The 14,024-nt window shown below is 35.2% G+C and overlaps 1 pseudogene; it reads left to right on the forward strand.

Moving 5' to 3' along the window:
• Positions 1-12,738: 12,738 nt before the first annotated feature.
• On the forward strand, positions 12,739-13,592 carry LOC140511223 (CCR4-NOT transcription complex subunit 7 pseudogene; annotated as a pseudogene).
• The last annotated feature ends 432 nt before the right edge of the window (positions 13,593-14,024 follow it).

Raw genomic sequence — 14,024 nt, forward strand, 5'->3', positions numbered from 1 at the left:
CAAATTTGAAAGGAAATAAATATAGGTAAAAGTCATTGTAACTATAAATTGAGGCAGTGTTATCCTTTGTAAAAAAGAATAATATTTATTTGATAAGGCATGACGTAAATCACTACTTTACTTTGGAAATGGCTTAGTTAACATTACAGAATAATAGTTTAGAGTGTCATTATTGTTTCTAAGGAGGCAGAATTTCTATAAGGAAAGGCTATTTACCTTGAAGACAGAAAAAGAAATAGCACTCCTAAAATAATTAGGATAAATAGAAAACACCCATTGTATTTCCCCCACTTGATCCTTCAAAACAGAAATATGTCATTGGATACAGACTGCATTTATATAAATTTGAATAGCCTTGAAATTAATCCTGGGATTGATTTCCCATATGCATACAGCTTAAAGAAAAATCAGATAAAAGACCTAATAAGTTCTAGATAACTGACCTAAAGTCTATTTAATAAATGTTTTCTCTATTGTTTGTTTAAGTAGCTTTGTTTTCATGGCAGAGAGAAATAGGGGGAGGGTAGGATTCATCAAAATTCTAGTAAATAGGAAGGTTAAGTGTGTTTGTCCCAGGCAAATGCTTTTATTTCCTTAGTCTAGTGATGCAGACAGTGATTGGAACAGAAGGCAGAGAAGAGGGCATCATTGGTGAATACAGATAAGACTATACCAAATTCTGTAGAACTACTTTATTAACTGGATAAAAGAAACTCTTGCAGTAAGCAACATATAATTAACAATACAAAACTTGAGAACTATGGAGGACAAAGTGGCTTCAGAAAAAGAGAGAACTATCTGAAATACAGATTACATATTAGGTACACACAACTGTAGGTCCCAAAGTAATAACAAGCAGGTTTATGAATTCTATGTTGTGAGGCTGAAATAAATAATTAGACAGAATTCAAGTTCTAGAAAGAAATCTTCTCCCCAATTATATCAGATTACATTCATTAAGGGCACATTATGTTTGGAATTCCATTTTCATTGACACATTTCCTAGAATAAAGTCTGGGAAAGATACATATAGAAAAACCTTTAGTTCCACCACCATGGTTCCTGTTTTCTGAAAATGTCCTTCTTTATGAAATATTTGATCATTTACTTTAATCTTTTCTAAATTCTGATAGCATGGCCCCTCCAAAATTTGGTTCAAGTATCTCAAGTTAGATCTGTGTTAGAGTAGGAGATATTAGTTCTTCTAAATGAGAATCTTTGTTGGGGGTGTAAACTCAGTTCCATGTGGACAGTCTCGGGCAGGTAAAAGTGAGGACTTCTAAACCTTAGAGTTCTCATGAGGCCCCCCAGGGAACAGCAGGGAATTGAGGTGTGAGACCGAGCTATCTCGTGCATTTCCGCCTCTTCCCGTGGGAAAAGTGCTGGGAGAGAGCATCCCCGCCCTCGAGATTGGCCCGGGTCTGAGCACACCTATTGTTGTCTAACAGGCACGGTATTCAGGTGCAAACTATGCGGCCGGAGAGCTTAAGTAGGGTCAGGAAAGCCTGAAAGGCTCTTAGCGCTGAGGGACCCTTAGAGGACAGAAGGCCCCTCTTCCTTCTCTCCTCTCTTCGCTCTTCCCTCTCCCCTCTCTCCCCCTCTTCCATTCTCCCATTCTCCCATTCTCCCACTTCCAATCTCTTACTGTAAGATCTTTGCCTCCTTGGGAGATTCCTCGCTCCCCAGGAAGAGTTCCCCCTGCACATGTAACCAAGACCCTGAATAAAGCCTAACCCTTGTTCGACTCTGGAAAGTCTCTTCTCTCATACGTTTATCCGGTTTGGCCAGCCGAAGACCTGCGATAGGTAAGGTAAGACTCGGGTAGCCCTCAGGCCTCTAGGCCTGGCAAATCTTTTTGCAAAATAAACCATAAATTCTGCTTCCATATCGTATTGCTAACGGGACTTTTCTCAGCTAACTACATCACCCAATTTCTCCTTCCCAAGGTATCATTGTTATTAAAGCTAATGCTGACAAATAGTTATGGCAACTTGTTCTAACAATGGAATCAGTCATCCAGAAAACGCTGTTTTTGAAACTCCTAGCTCAACAACGTTATATTGCCTTAATTTTAAATAAGTCATATAGATCTATTATAGTCATAGAAATCATATAGTCATAGAAAGATCCAGTATAATGGACAGTAGGACTTCAAGCCAGGAAGACCTGTGTTTAAGTCCCACTTTTGACACATACTGTTGTATGATCCTGGGCAATTCATTCAATCTGTCATTGCTCTAGGCCAGCAGTTTCCAAACTTTTTGGTCTCAGGATTGCTTTATATTCTTAAAAGTTATTGAGAACGCTGAAGAGATTTTGTTTATGTGGGTGATATCTATCAATATTTACCATATTCAAAATGATATTCAAAATATCTTAGTACTTAGTAGTATTGCAAAAAATATGCTTGAACTTGCAGGCAGCATAAGAGGGTCTCAGGGACCTCCAGAGGTCACATGGTGAGACGTTGAGAACCAGTAATCTAGGCAACTTTCTGAGACTATAGATTATTTTCATTCAGTGGAAGACTGAATTTCCTCAACAGGAGATGCAATGAAATAACATCAATGAAATTAAAATCACATTACCTGTCCCTATGCTATACAGTTCTACTACTTTAAGTTATATAGGGAAATAATAAAGCCAGAAACATTCATCATAGAAAAAAAGACAACTTATTTTCTTTTGTTATCCTTCAGTTTCTAAAAATAGGTTGGAATTAAATGTCATGTACCTTAGGAATTCATTTTATAAATATAGTTGGTAACTAGGAAACTCACATTGTCATTATTTATGATCTAGGAATTTTTTCCATGGAAACTATTATAAGGTCACAATTATCAAGCAGTAACAGGAGCTAAAAGACTATTTAGGAAGTCACCAGGAACAGTCTATTCACAGAAGGTGGCTAGATCTAAATCCAAATTAATGAGGTGAGATTTTAAGCACTCAAGTACACACCTTCTGCACAACCCCTGTTCCATGTCATAGGCCCAGCCTTAAAATCAGGCAGAGAAACATGCTAGTGTGACAAATTCTTCCCTCTTAAGAACTTTGTGGCTCTGCATTCCTGAAGACGGAGGCACCATTTATAGTCGTTATTCTTTCTCATGACATCATCTCACGGTTGATTATGTTGGCACATAATCGAGTTCTCAAAGCACAAGATTCATTTGAGAACCTGAATGTAGATTCCTAAACTGCCCTGGATTGTCTTCCTAACTGATGCTTGCCAGAGATTGAGATAGGACAAGAGGGTGGGGAAAGGTATCCCTGGAATTTGAGGATGGGGTGGTAGTGGGGGGCATTGCTACCTTCACAATGATGAATAACTTTTCATTTGCCTTCTAAGCATGAAAACCTGGAGTTTCTAGTGCAGTTATGTGCAGGATGCCAGGATTTAAGAAGCAAATATCAGTGTGGGTTTTTAACAAACTAGGTCAACCATCTCCCTTAGCAAACTACCTTAGAGAATTTTGAGGGGCAATATAGCATATGGGAAGATACTGGAAGATTTAAGTTCAAATCTGAATTCTGAAACTTATTGAATGTGTCACTATGGTCAAGTTACTTACCCCCTCCAAGTTTCACCTTGCTTACTTGTCATATAGGGATAATAATACCTGTAGCCCTCCATTATAGGGTGATTGTGAGGATAAAAATATATAATGATTTTGAACACACTTTGCAAGCCTTAATATGTTTTATAAATAATAATCATAGTGATTGCTAATCTTTTCCAATCATTACTTGAGGAACTAAGAAGGAATTGTCTCAATTGTTATATTCCATTTAATAAATTTCCTATCATTTAAAATAATATTGAGAAGGAACAGGACTGTGTCAACAGGAACTGTCGTTCTGGGTGCAGGGAAAGAACAAGGTACAGGCATTTTGCTAACTTTTACTCCACATTTCCATGGTCCATAATATTTACTCTATAGTCACAACATACCTAAACTTTGTCAGTACCTGGAGCATGAGATTGACAGTGTCAGTCACAATGACATGAGACCAAATATTCAGAAATGAGGAAACCATTTTGTCTTACTTGGTTCTCACTAATGGATTCCAGACTCTCTCTCTTTTTTTTTTTCAGTCATTAAGGAATTTCCTTTTATCACATATTATAAATAACAGAGAGAGTTATAGGTCAAGATATTTTTTAAATAAAGGTTAGAAAATTTAAATAAGTAAAGATAAAATGTGAAAATATGTATTTTTTAAAATTATAGAACACCAGAAATATAGATTTGGGAAAAATTTTAATTGTCTATAAACAACTTCTTTCAACTAGTTCATTATATTTAAAGGCAAATATTGTTCCGTAGTCACTATCAGAACAGTTGGAATCAAAGAAAAAGAATTCTATTTATATTCTATTTTGGAAGAATTAGAATTCTATTCTAACTTGGAAGTGAATTCAGGGTACTGAATCATTAGCATCTGTAACAGTTTCCAGACTTCTCAACCCACAAACGACAAAAAGGTCAATGGGAAAACTCCGTGGGACCTGGGCAAAAGAGGAGCAGGCAGGTTTGACCCCCACCTCAACGTGGTAGGGGTGCTGGCAGCAGTGGTAGAAGTGGCAGCATCAGCAGGGGTCGTAGTGGCAGCAGCAGCAGAGGCTGCTTCCAGAGCTCTGTCCCTTTTATAAAGAGTTTGCTTCTGACTACCCCCTCTTGCAATCTGCCCTCCCTTCTTATTCCCTTTACCCCTACTTTCCTGTAGGGTAAGATACCCAATTGAGTGTGTATGTTATTCCCTCAAGTTAAATCCTATGAGAGTAAGGTTCACTTATTTCTTCTTACCTTCCCCCTCTTCCCCTCCATTGTGAAACCTTTTCTTGAGTATTTTACATAAGATAAGTTACCCCACTCTATTTCTCCTTTTGTCTTTCTCCCAATATATTCCTCTCTCACCCCTTAATTTTATTCAGGTACCCCTTCATATTCAACTCACTCTGTACCATCCATCCATCCATCCATCCATCCATCCATCCATCCATCCATCCATCCATCCATCCATCTATCTATCTATCTATCTATCTATCTATCTATCTATCTATCTCTCCATCTATCTATCTATCTTTCTTCTCCAACAACCCTAACACTGAGAAAGGTCTCATGAGTTAGAAATATCATCTTTCCATGTAGGAATATAAACAGTTTGACTTTAAAAAGTCTTTTATGATTTCTCTTTCCTGTTTATCTTTCCATGCTTCTCTTGATTCTTATATTTGAATGTCAGATTTTCTATTAAGCTGTTGTCTTTTCATCAAGAATGTTTGAAAAGCTTCTATTTCATTGAATTTCCATTTTTCCCCTTTAGGATTATAATCAGTTTTGCTGGGTAGATGATCCCTTACTGTAGAAACTGCTAAATGTTGTGCTATCCTGATTGTATTTCCACAATATTTGAATTCTTTCTTTCTGACTGATTGTAATATTTTCTCCTTGACCAGGGAACTCTGGAATTTGGCTATGATATTCCTAGGAGTTTTCCCTTCAGGATCTCTTTCCAGAGGCAGTTGGTGGATTCTTTCCATTTCTATTTTACCCTCTGGTTCTAGAATATCAGGGCAATTGTCCTTGATAATTTCTGGAAAGATGATGTCTAGGCTCTTCTTTTTATCATGCCTTACAGGTAGTCCATTAATTTTTAATTACCTCTCCTGAATCTATTATCCAGGTGAGTGTTTTTTCCAATGAACTATGTAACATTGTTTTCTTTTTTTTCATTATTTTGGTTCTATTTTATAATTTCTTCATTTCTCATAGTCATTATCTTCCATTTACTCCATTCTAATTTTGAAGGAATTGTTTTCTTCAGTGAGCTTCTGGGCCTCCTTTTCCATTTGGTCAGTTCTGCTTTTTAAGGCATTCTTCTCATTTTGGATTTTGACTTTCTGGATTTCTTTTGCCATTTGGGTTTGTCTATTTTTTAAGGTGTCATTTTCTTCAGTATTTTTGGGGGTCTCCTTCAGCAATCTGGTGACTTGATTTTCATGATTTTCTTGCATCACTCTCATTTCTCTTCCCAATTTTCCTCTACTTTTCTTATGTGATTTTCAAAATCCTTTTTGAGATCTTCCATGACCTGTGGTCAATTCATATTCTTCTTGGAGGCTTTTGATGTAGGAACTTTGGCTCTGCTGTCCTCTGGTTATATGTCCTGGTCTTCCTAGTCACAAAAATAAGATTTCATGTCTGAGTTCTTTTATGATGTTACTTATCTTCCCAACCAAATACATGACTTTCTTACTCTTTGTCAAGGTAGGACTCTGATTCCAGTAGATGTGGGTGTACAATCCCATGTTTCAGGGATTTTGTATCAGCCACACAATTCCCCACTGTCTGTGGGCCTTTTCTGCTGCTTCTACTGCCTCTCCTATCACTACCCCTACCACTATCTCCAACATCCTGTGGTTGAGGCTGGACCAGCCAGACTACATGCTCCTCTTTCATCCAGTTCCCACAGTTTTCCCACTGAACTTTTTGGCATTTGTGGGAGAACTTTGGAAACTGCCACAGCTGCCAATGACTCAGTGCCTGGAGGACTAGTCTGATCTCTGTGCTGATGTGGCTTATGCTGGAGGGCTCCCTGGTCTGCTCCTTGCCTGATGTAATAGACCCTTCTTGTTGACATTCCAAGTTGTCTTGGGCTGGAGATTTGTTTCACTCTGTTATTTTGTGTATTCTGTAGCTCTTGAATTTATTTAGAATTATTTTTTACACGTATTTGAAGGGCTTTGGGAGAGAGCTCAGGGAAGTTCCTGCTTTTACTCTGCCATCTTGGCTCTGCCTCTAGAATATTATTTAAAAAACTGCAGAAAAGGAAAAAACAAAACACTTCAGTATATAGAAAAAGAAAGCCTACATGAAGATTACCCATCGTTTTTAGAAAAAAAGAGGCAGTGGTTGTGGAAGAAAAAATATCAACTTAGTAATGTAAAAAAAAAATTTTCTCTTTCTTCCTACTCTCCTTCATTGAAGAGTTTTGAACTGGTTCTATTATACCAAAGGAGATCAACCTTGGATTTTATTGAAGAATAAAGAAAAGACCTCTGCTTCCTTTTTCTCCTCATGCAAAGGAAATGTCTTCAACTATGACCAGTCATAGAAGAGAACACTGGTGTCCTTGGTTGATCAAAAGTCATGAGTCAAAACCTTAACCTAAAGAAAGAGTCTGGCCTAAAGAAAGATCCTCTGGGCAAGTTAAATTGAGGAAAAGAAATTAAAGTGACCACCAAAAGAGTGAAACATAGTTCAATTCCTAGGATTTGTCAACACAAATGAGCAAAAAGAAAGAGGATTTTATGATGCCAAGGATGACTAAAACCAGTCCAGAAAAGAACAGCAGCTTGACAATATCTACAGTCAAAACACACACACACACACACACACACACACACACACACACACACACACACACACACAATTTGCCTAGAAGAACAATTACAATTCTTGGAAGAAAATATGCAAGAATTTTTTTAATTATGAAAGGAAATTTAACTGAAGAAGAAATACTTTAAAAAAGAATCAGTGTCTTAACAGAATAGATACAGAATCTTATGCTAGTATCAAATTCCCTAAAAATCAGACTAGGGGCAAATGGAAATTAATGTCTGCAGGAGACATCAAGAATTCTTAAAATGAAGTCTAGAAAGTGAGAAGATAAAAAAAGATTTAAGATCTCTTACATTAAAAACAACTGACATAGAAAGTAGATCAAGGAGTGATAAATTAAGTATCAATGGATAACAAATTCCATTATCAAAAATAAAAGAATCTGGACATAGTATTTCAAGAAATCATTAAGTTGCAAAGAAGACTGACCAGCCTCATTATAATAAAAGGACAATATGAAAATAGAAAGAATTCACTGATTAACTCCTAAAATAAGCACCAAAATGTAAACTACCAGAAATGTCATTGCCAAAACTGAGAGCTTCCAGCATGAAACAATCCACCATCACCCCACAAAACAAAATTACAAGAAGGTAGAAATAGTTCAAATATCAAAAACCAAACTCAGGATTACACACAATTTCAAATTTACCAACATGAAGGAACAGAGAACCTGGAATAAGACATTCTAAAAAGCAAAAATCAGGTTCTACAACCACATGTAAGTTACCCAGAAAAACTCAGCAGGATCCTACATGGGAGAAAATGCATTTTCAATGAAATAGAGGAATTGCGAACATTCCTGATGGAAAAGAACTTTGAAACACAAATATGGGAGTCAAAAGCAAAATAAGGTAAATACAAGCAAAGAACTGAAATGTCTATGTAAAGATCAAATGTTTCCATTTTAGTTGAACATAGGAAAAAGGGTATAAAGGTTCTTTCAGAATCCTGAAGTTACATAGGATCATAAAATTAATCAATTAAAACAGAAGACCAATAAATAGTTTTGTTATATTGAAAAATGTTATAAGAAAAATGAGAAGAGAGGGAGGTGAGGCTACATTGTGGGCAAATGAGAGGAAAGATGGGTGATTTGTGTATACACATAATTGGGTTGTTCAAGGATAACTGTATACAAACATAGTTTGGGAGGGTGTAGGCAGCACTTGAATATCATTTTCATTTTACAAACACATTCATTCACATACACACATTTGATACAGTTACACATTCAACTCAACAGGGATATAGATATAACAGAAAGAGGAGAAAACGGTTAGATTTGGAGAGGGATCAGTCATAAATGGAACAAAATCCCATCTTGGAAAAGGTCTAAGTAAAAAGGTTAGCAGGAAAAAAATAAAAGATAATAACTTGAAATAAATAGGCAGTAAATGATATAAAGAAGAAACAGTATAAGAGAATACCATGAAGGTAAGCAATTATGCATCATGACTGTGAATTTAAATAGGATGAATTAACCCACAAAAGAGAAAATGCTAACAAAATGCATTATCAAGCACAATTCAACAATATGCTGTCCCCCCCCCCCCCAAAAAAGTATGTGAAACAGAGACACATACAGCTGAACGTAAAAAGTGGGAATATAAATTATGATTTCAGACAAGACAATAGCAGAAATACATTTAATTAAAACAGATAAAGAGGGAAACTACATTTTGATAAAAAGTAATATAGAAAATGAATTTATTTTAATATTTAACATATATGTAATCAAGGTATAGCTTCTAAATACACATAAAGGAAATATTAGGTTCTAAAAGAAAAAAGTCTGGATTACAAGAAGAAATAGAGAGGAAAACTGTTAAGTTATTTAGTAATTTTAAAAGTTTCTAAAGGAAAAATAAATTAGTTTAAAGGTGAGACAGAGAGCAAACTGTAGAAGTGGGGGTCCTCAATTTACCACAGCTGATTTTAGATAAATCTGAAAAAAAAAAGACAGAAATTAAATACCTGATAGAATTTTAGAAACATGTTAGATAACGAATGACTTTTTAGTGGAAAAAGAAAGGAACATATATATTTCTCAGCTGTGTGTGACACCGAAAAATTTATCCTGGTTTAAGACATAAAAATCACAAATAAATGCAGAAAAGAAGATGTATGCTATCTATCCTTTGTTAACCATACCATAATAAAAATATATCAAAGAGCTGTTGAAAAATAATAAAATAAACTGAAGACTAAACTTAATCCTAATGAATCAATGGTTCAAAAAAAAAACAAAAAACCCCAGATTATTGAATCTTCTCCAATGTCCTGCTGTGCATATGACATTTTTCATTTATATTTAAGTATAACATTTAAGATTATGTTTCCTTTTGTCTTATGTATTTAAGTTTTAGTATTTCTCTAAAATAAAAGAAAGATTTAAAAAACAAATTATAGAAATGACAAATAATTAAAACAACAGTGAAACAGCATAACAAAAATTTGGGAATTAAGTCAAAACAGTCCCTGCTGGAAAAATATGTATTTCTAAACACATAAAAAAGAGTGAGCATATCAACAAGTTGAGAATAAAACTAGATACTAGGAAGCCAGCATAATAAAACACCTCAATTAAACACCAGAATAGAAATCTTAGAAATCAAAGAAGAGATTAACAATACTGAAAACAAAAACAAAACATAATTGAGTTACTACCTAAGACTGCGATTTGCTTTTACTTTTTTTAAACAATTAGCAAACTATATATATATACATATATATATATATATATATATATATATATATATATATATATATAAGCTATTGTCTAGCTATAAGCTGAAAAGAAGCAAAGGGGAAATAAATAACATTATCAGTTTCAAAACTGAGAGAGTTCATGAAAAATAAGGAAAAATGAAAAGGTATTTTTGTAAATTATTTTGCCCTACTCTATAGCATAAAACCAACAAATTAAGTGAAATTGATGAATTTTTTAAAATATAAAATACTCAAATTAACAGAACAAGTAATAGCAAATTTAAACAACCCAATTTCAGCAGAAGAAACTGAACAAGTTATTAAAGAAATTCCAAAGGAAAATTTCCAGGATAATATGGATTAACAAGTGAATTTTATTAAACATTCAAATAGTAATTAATTCCAATATTATATAAACTGAAAAAACCCCACAAAAGACAGGATCCTACCAAATTCCTTCTAAATCACAGATATGGTCTTGATGTCATTGTTCATTTGTTGTTTTCAAAGAAGAAAAATGACCTCACAGTGTGATGTCTTGATTTATGTGTGAATTGGATTTAAGTGAAACAGGATTGCAGAAAGTCATCAGTCTCAGTCTCTCTTCCAAAGTAATTGAAGTTCACTGGCAAGACAAAGGTCAATGTGAGTAGCAGTGGTTCAGGATGCAGTAAATGACCCTCATGTCTTAGGTATCCTACAAAGCTCTAAGTGTTCCAACAGCACCTTTTGCAACCATCTTCATCGATGTTTGAACAAATTGTTCTTATCTGCCCATTCCACCAGGGGAAGTCTTCACAGCCTTGGGGTAGATACCCCCCCTAACTCGGATCAGTCCAATTGATTACCCTCAAATTGGTTTAGCCCTCACCAAGATAGTTTACTGGGGTGTGACTGCTATACATGCTACACCTTCTTAGAGCCACAGGTGAGAGTTGAGTGCCAGGTAGAAGTTAAAAGTGGATAAGCAGCCCTAAAAAGGGTTCAGCAAGCCTTTACACCAGAGGTACTACTCCTCCTTGAACATTCCATACACATGATATGTGACACATGAGCCAGGGAGAGTTAAATCAGAAAAAGAAAACCATAGACCATATCTTTAATGAACACTGATGTAAACATATTAAATGAAATGTTAGCAAAAAATAAAATGGAATCACAAAGATGATACACTATGAACAGTTTGGATTTGTATCAGTAACTTTGGATTGTTATATAATTATTCATATTAATAAAAATCAACAAAAGCATATGATCATATCAATAGATGAAGAAAAAATTTTGACAATTTATAACATCTATTTCTGTGAAAATGTTAGACATTTAATGAATAAATAGACCTTTCCTTAAGATCACAAATAGCATATGTCTAAAATCAAGAGCTACCATTACGTGTAACAAAAATAAACTATAATCCTTTCTAATAAAATCATAGACAAAACAAGAACGTCCACTCCTATTTGGCAAAGTACTAGAAATGCTGATTATAAGAATAAGACAGGGAAAGGAAACTGAGGTAAAATCATAGATAAATAAGAAACAATTATCACATTTTGCAGATTATAAAATGATGTCCTTAAAGAATCCTGAACAGTCAACTAAAAAGTAATTGAAAAAAATGTTATCAGTAAATTTGGAGAATAGAAAACAATTCTACACAAATCATCAGTATTTCTACAAAGTATCAATAAATACCCAAAGAAAGAGGTTAAAAAGAGAAATTCTATATAAAATGTCTATAACATGTAAAATACTTGGTAATATTTGTGCCAAGATACACATAAGAACTCTGTAAATACAGCTACAAACCACTGTTTCCAGAAATAGACAGATCTAAGTGATTGTGAAATTTTAATTTGTCATAATGATTATGAGTCAATATAAAAATGATAATTTATATAAACTAATTTGCAAATTAAATGCCATATATCAATCAAAATACCAAAGGAGCATTTTGCAATAAGTACAAAAAAAAATAATGAAATACAGAAGGAAGCAAAAAAGGTCAAGAATCTCAAGAGAAATAATGAAAAGGACTAAGGACAAAGGGAGACTGGCAGAGCCAAATTTCAAACTATACTATGAAGCAGAAATTCTCAAAACAATGTGATACTGGCTAAAAAAAAAATAGAGTTCAATTAATGGAACTGATTAGGTACAAAATATACAAAGGCAAATATATTTGGGGTGCAAGTACTCGATAAGCACAAAGACTTCAGCTCCTGGGATGAGGACTCACTATTTGACAAAAATCCACTGGGAAAATTGAACAAAAATGTAAAACACTTCACATCTTATACCATGATAAGCTCCAAAGGATATGTAGCCTGGATAGAAAAGATCACCTCTTCCTGTAATAGCCTCTCCAGACTTGAAAGGAGAGGTGGTGCTGTGTGGCTCCCACACCACCTTCTTCCGCGTCAGCAAGAGGTGCCTATGGGGCTGCCACTGAGGCTTGACTCTATGGTTAGAACTAGACAGAGGAGCACTATGACTATGTTGGCCTCAGTGGAGGTACAAAAATAATAGATAAGAAAGCTTATTTTATAAAACGACTCTTCAATCAAGTATAATTGTTTGATGCTTGTTGGCATCTAAACCTCTTTGTGTTTCCACTATGCCATCAGCAACCATAGATCATAGTCAAAAAATTTGTGAAGTTTGGGTTTGCAATGTGAATGATGAGAAGAAGAAAATTCATCAAGTTATATGGAAGTATAACTATGTTGCTATGGACACCGAGTTTCCAGGTGTGGTTGCAAGACCCATTAGAGAATTCAGAAGTAATACTATCAACACCCACTATTGAGATATAATGTAGACTTGCTCAAGATAATTCAGTGTGGATTAAGATTTATGAATGAGCAAGGAGAATACCCTCTAGGAACTTCAACGTGGCAGTTCAACTTCAAGTTTAATTTAATGGAGGACATGTATGCCCAGGACTCCACAAAGCTCCTACTGACTTCAGGAGTCCAGTTTTAAAGCATGAGGAAGAAGGGATTGAGACACAGTATTTTGCAGAACTAATCATGACATCGGACATTGTGCTGTGTGAGGGAGTCAAGTGACTTTCATTTCACAGTGGTTATGACTTTGGCCATTTAATTAAAATCCTGACCAACTCTAACTTACCTAAAGAAGGGCTGGACTTCTTTGAGATCCTCCAACTGTTCTTCCCAGTCATCTATGATGTCAAATACCTCATGGGAGCTGCAAGAATCTCAAGGGTGGCCTGTGAGAGGTGGCCAAGCAGCTGGAGTTGGAGCATACAGGATCGCAGCACCAGGCCAGATCTGATTCATTATTGACAGGAATGGCCTTTTTTTCAAAATGACAGAAACATTCTTTGAAGATCACATCAATGATGCCAAGTACTATGGACACTTGTACAGCCTTGGTTCGGCCTCCTCCTATGTGCAGAATGGTATGGGGAATGCATATGAAGAGCAGGACAGCAAGCAGTCATGACATGAGATGGATGCACAACAGGGCTCAGTATTTGGAGTTACACATGTGCTTGTATATAGGTTTTATCTCTAGTTAAATTTTTTGGACAGTGGACAATAAGGCTTTTCTTTCTTTTTTTTAACCCTTTTTTCTCAAATCATTTTCTCCTTTGTATTTCAGTATTAATAATGACCATTCCTTCCACAGATGCTGATAAGTAGAAGAGTGTTTAGGTTAAATTTGACTACAGAATTAATCCATCTGTTAGCAAACATGTATGGCCAAGGGGAACATCCATATCACATTCAATTTTTGGTAAACGTATCTAGTCGGTCTTAGTTTGTACCCCACATCTATTCCCTCCATTACCAGATTAACAAGCACTGACTATAATTTATTGCCCTGTTTCATGTCTGTCCTTTCCAGTATACAAGAGTCTTAGTTATTTGACAT

The sequence above is a fragment of the Notamacropus eugenii genome, chromosome 6, assembly GCF_028372415.1.
Source record: "Notamacropus eugenii isolate mMacEug1 chromosome 6, mMacEug1.pri_v2, whole genome shotgun sequence".
In the NCBI taxonomy this organism is placed as follows: domain Eukaryota; kingdom Metazoa; phylum Chordata; class Mammalia; order Diprotodontia; family Macropodidae; genus Notamacropus; species Notamacropus eugenii.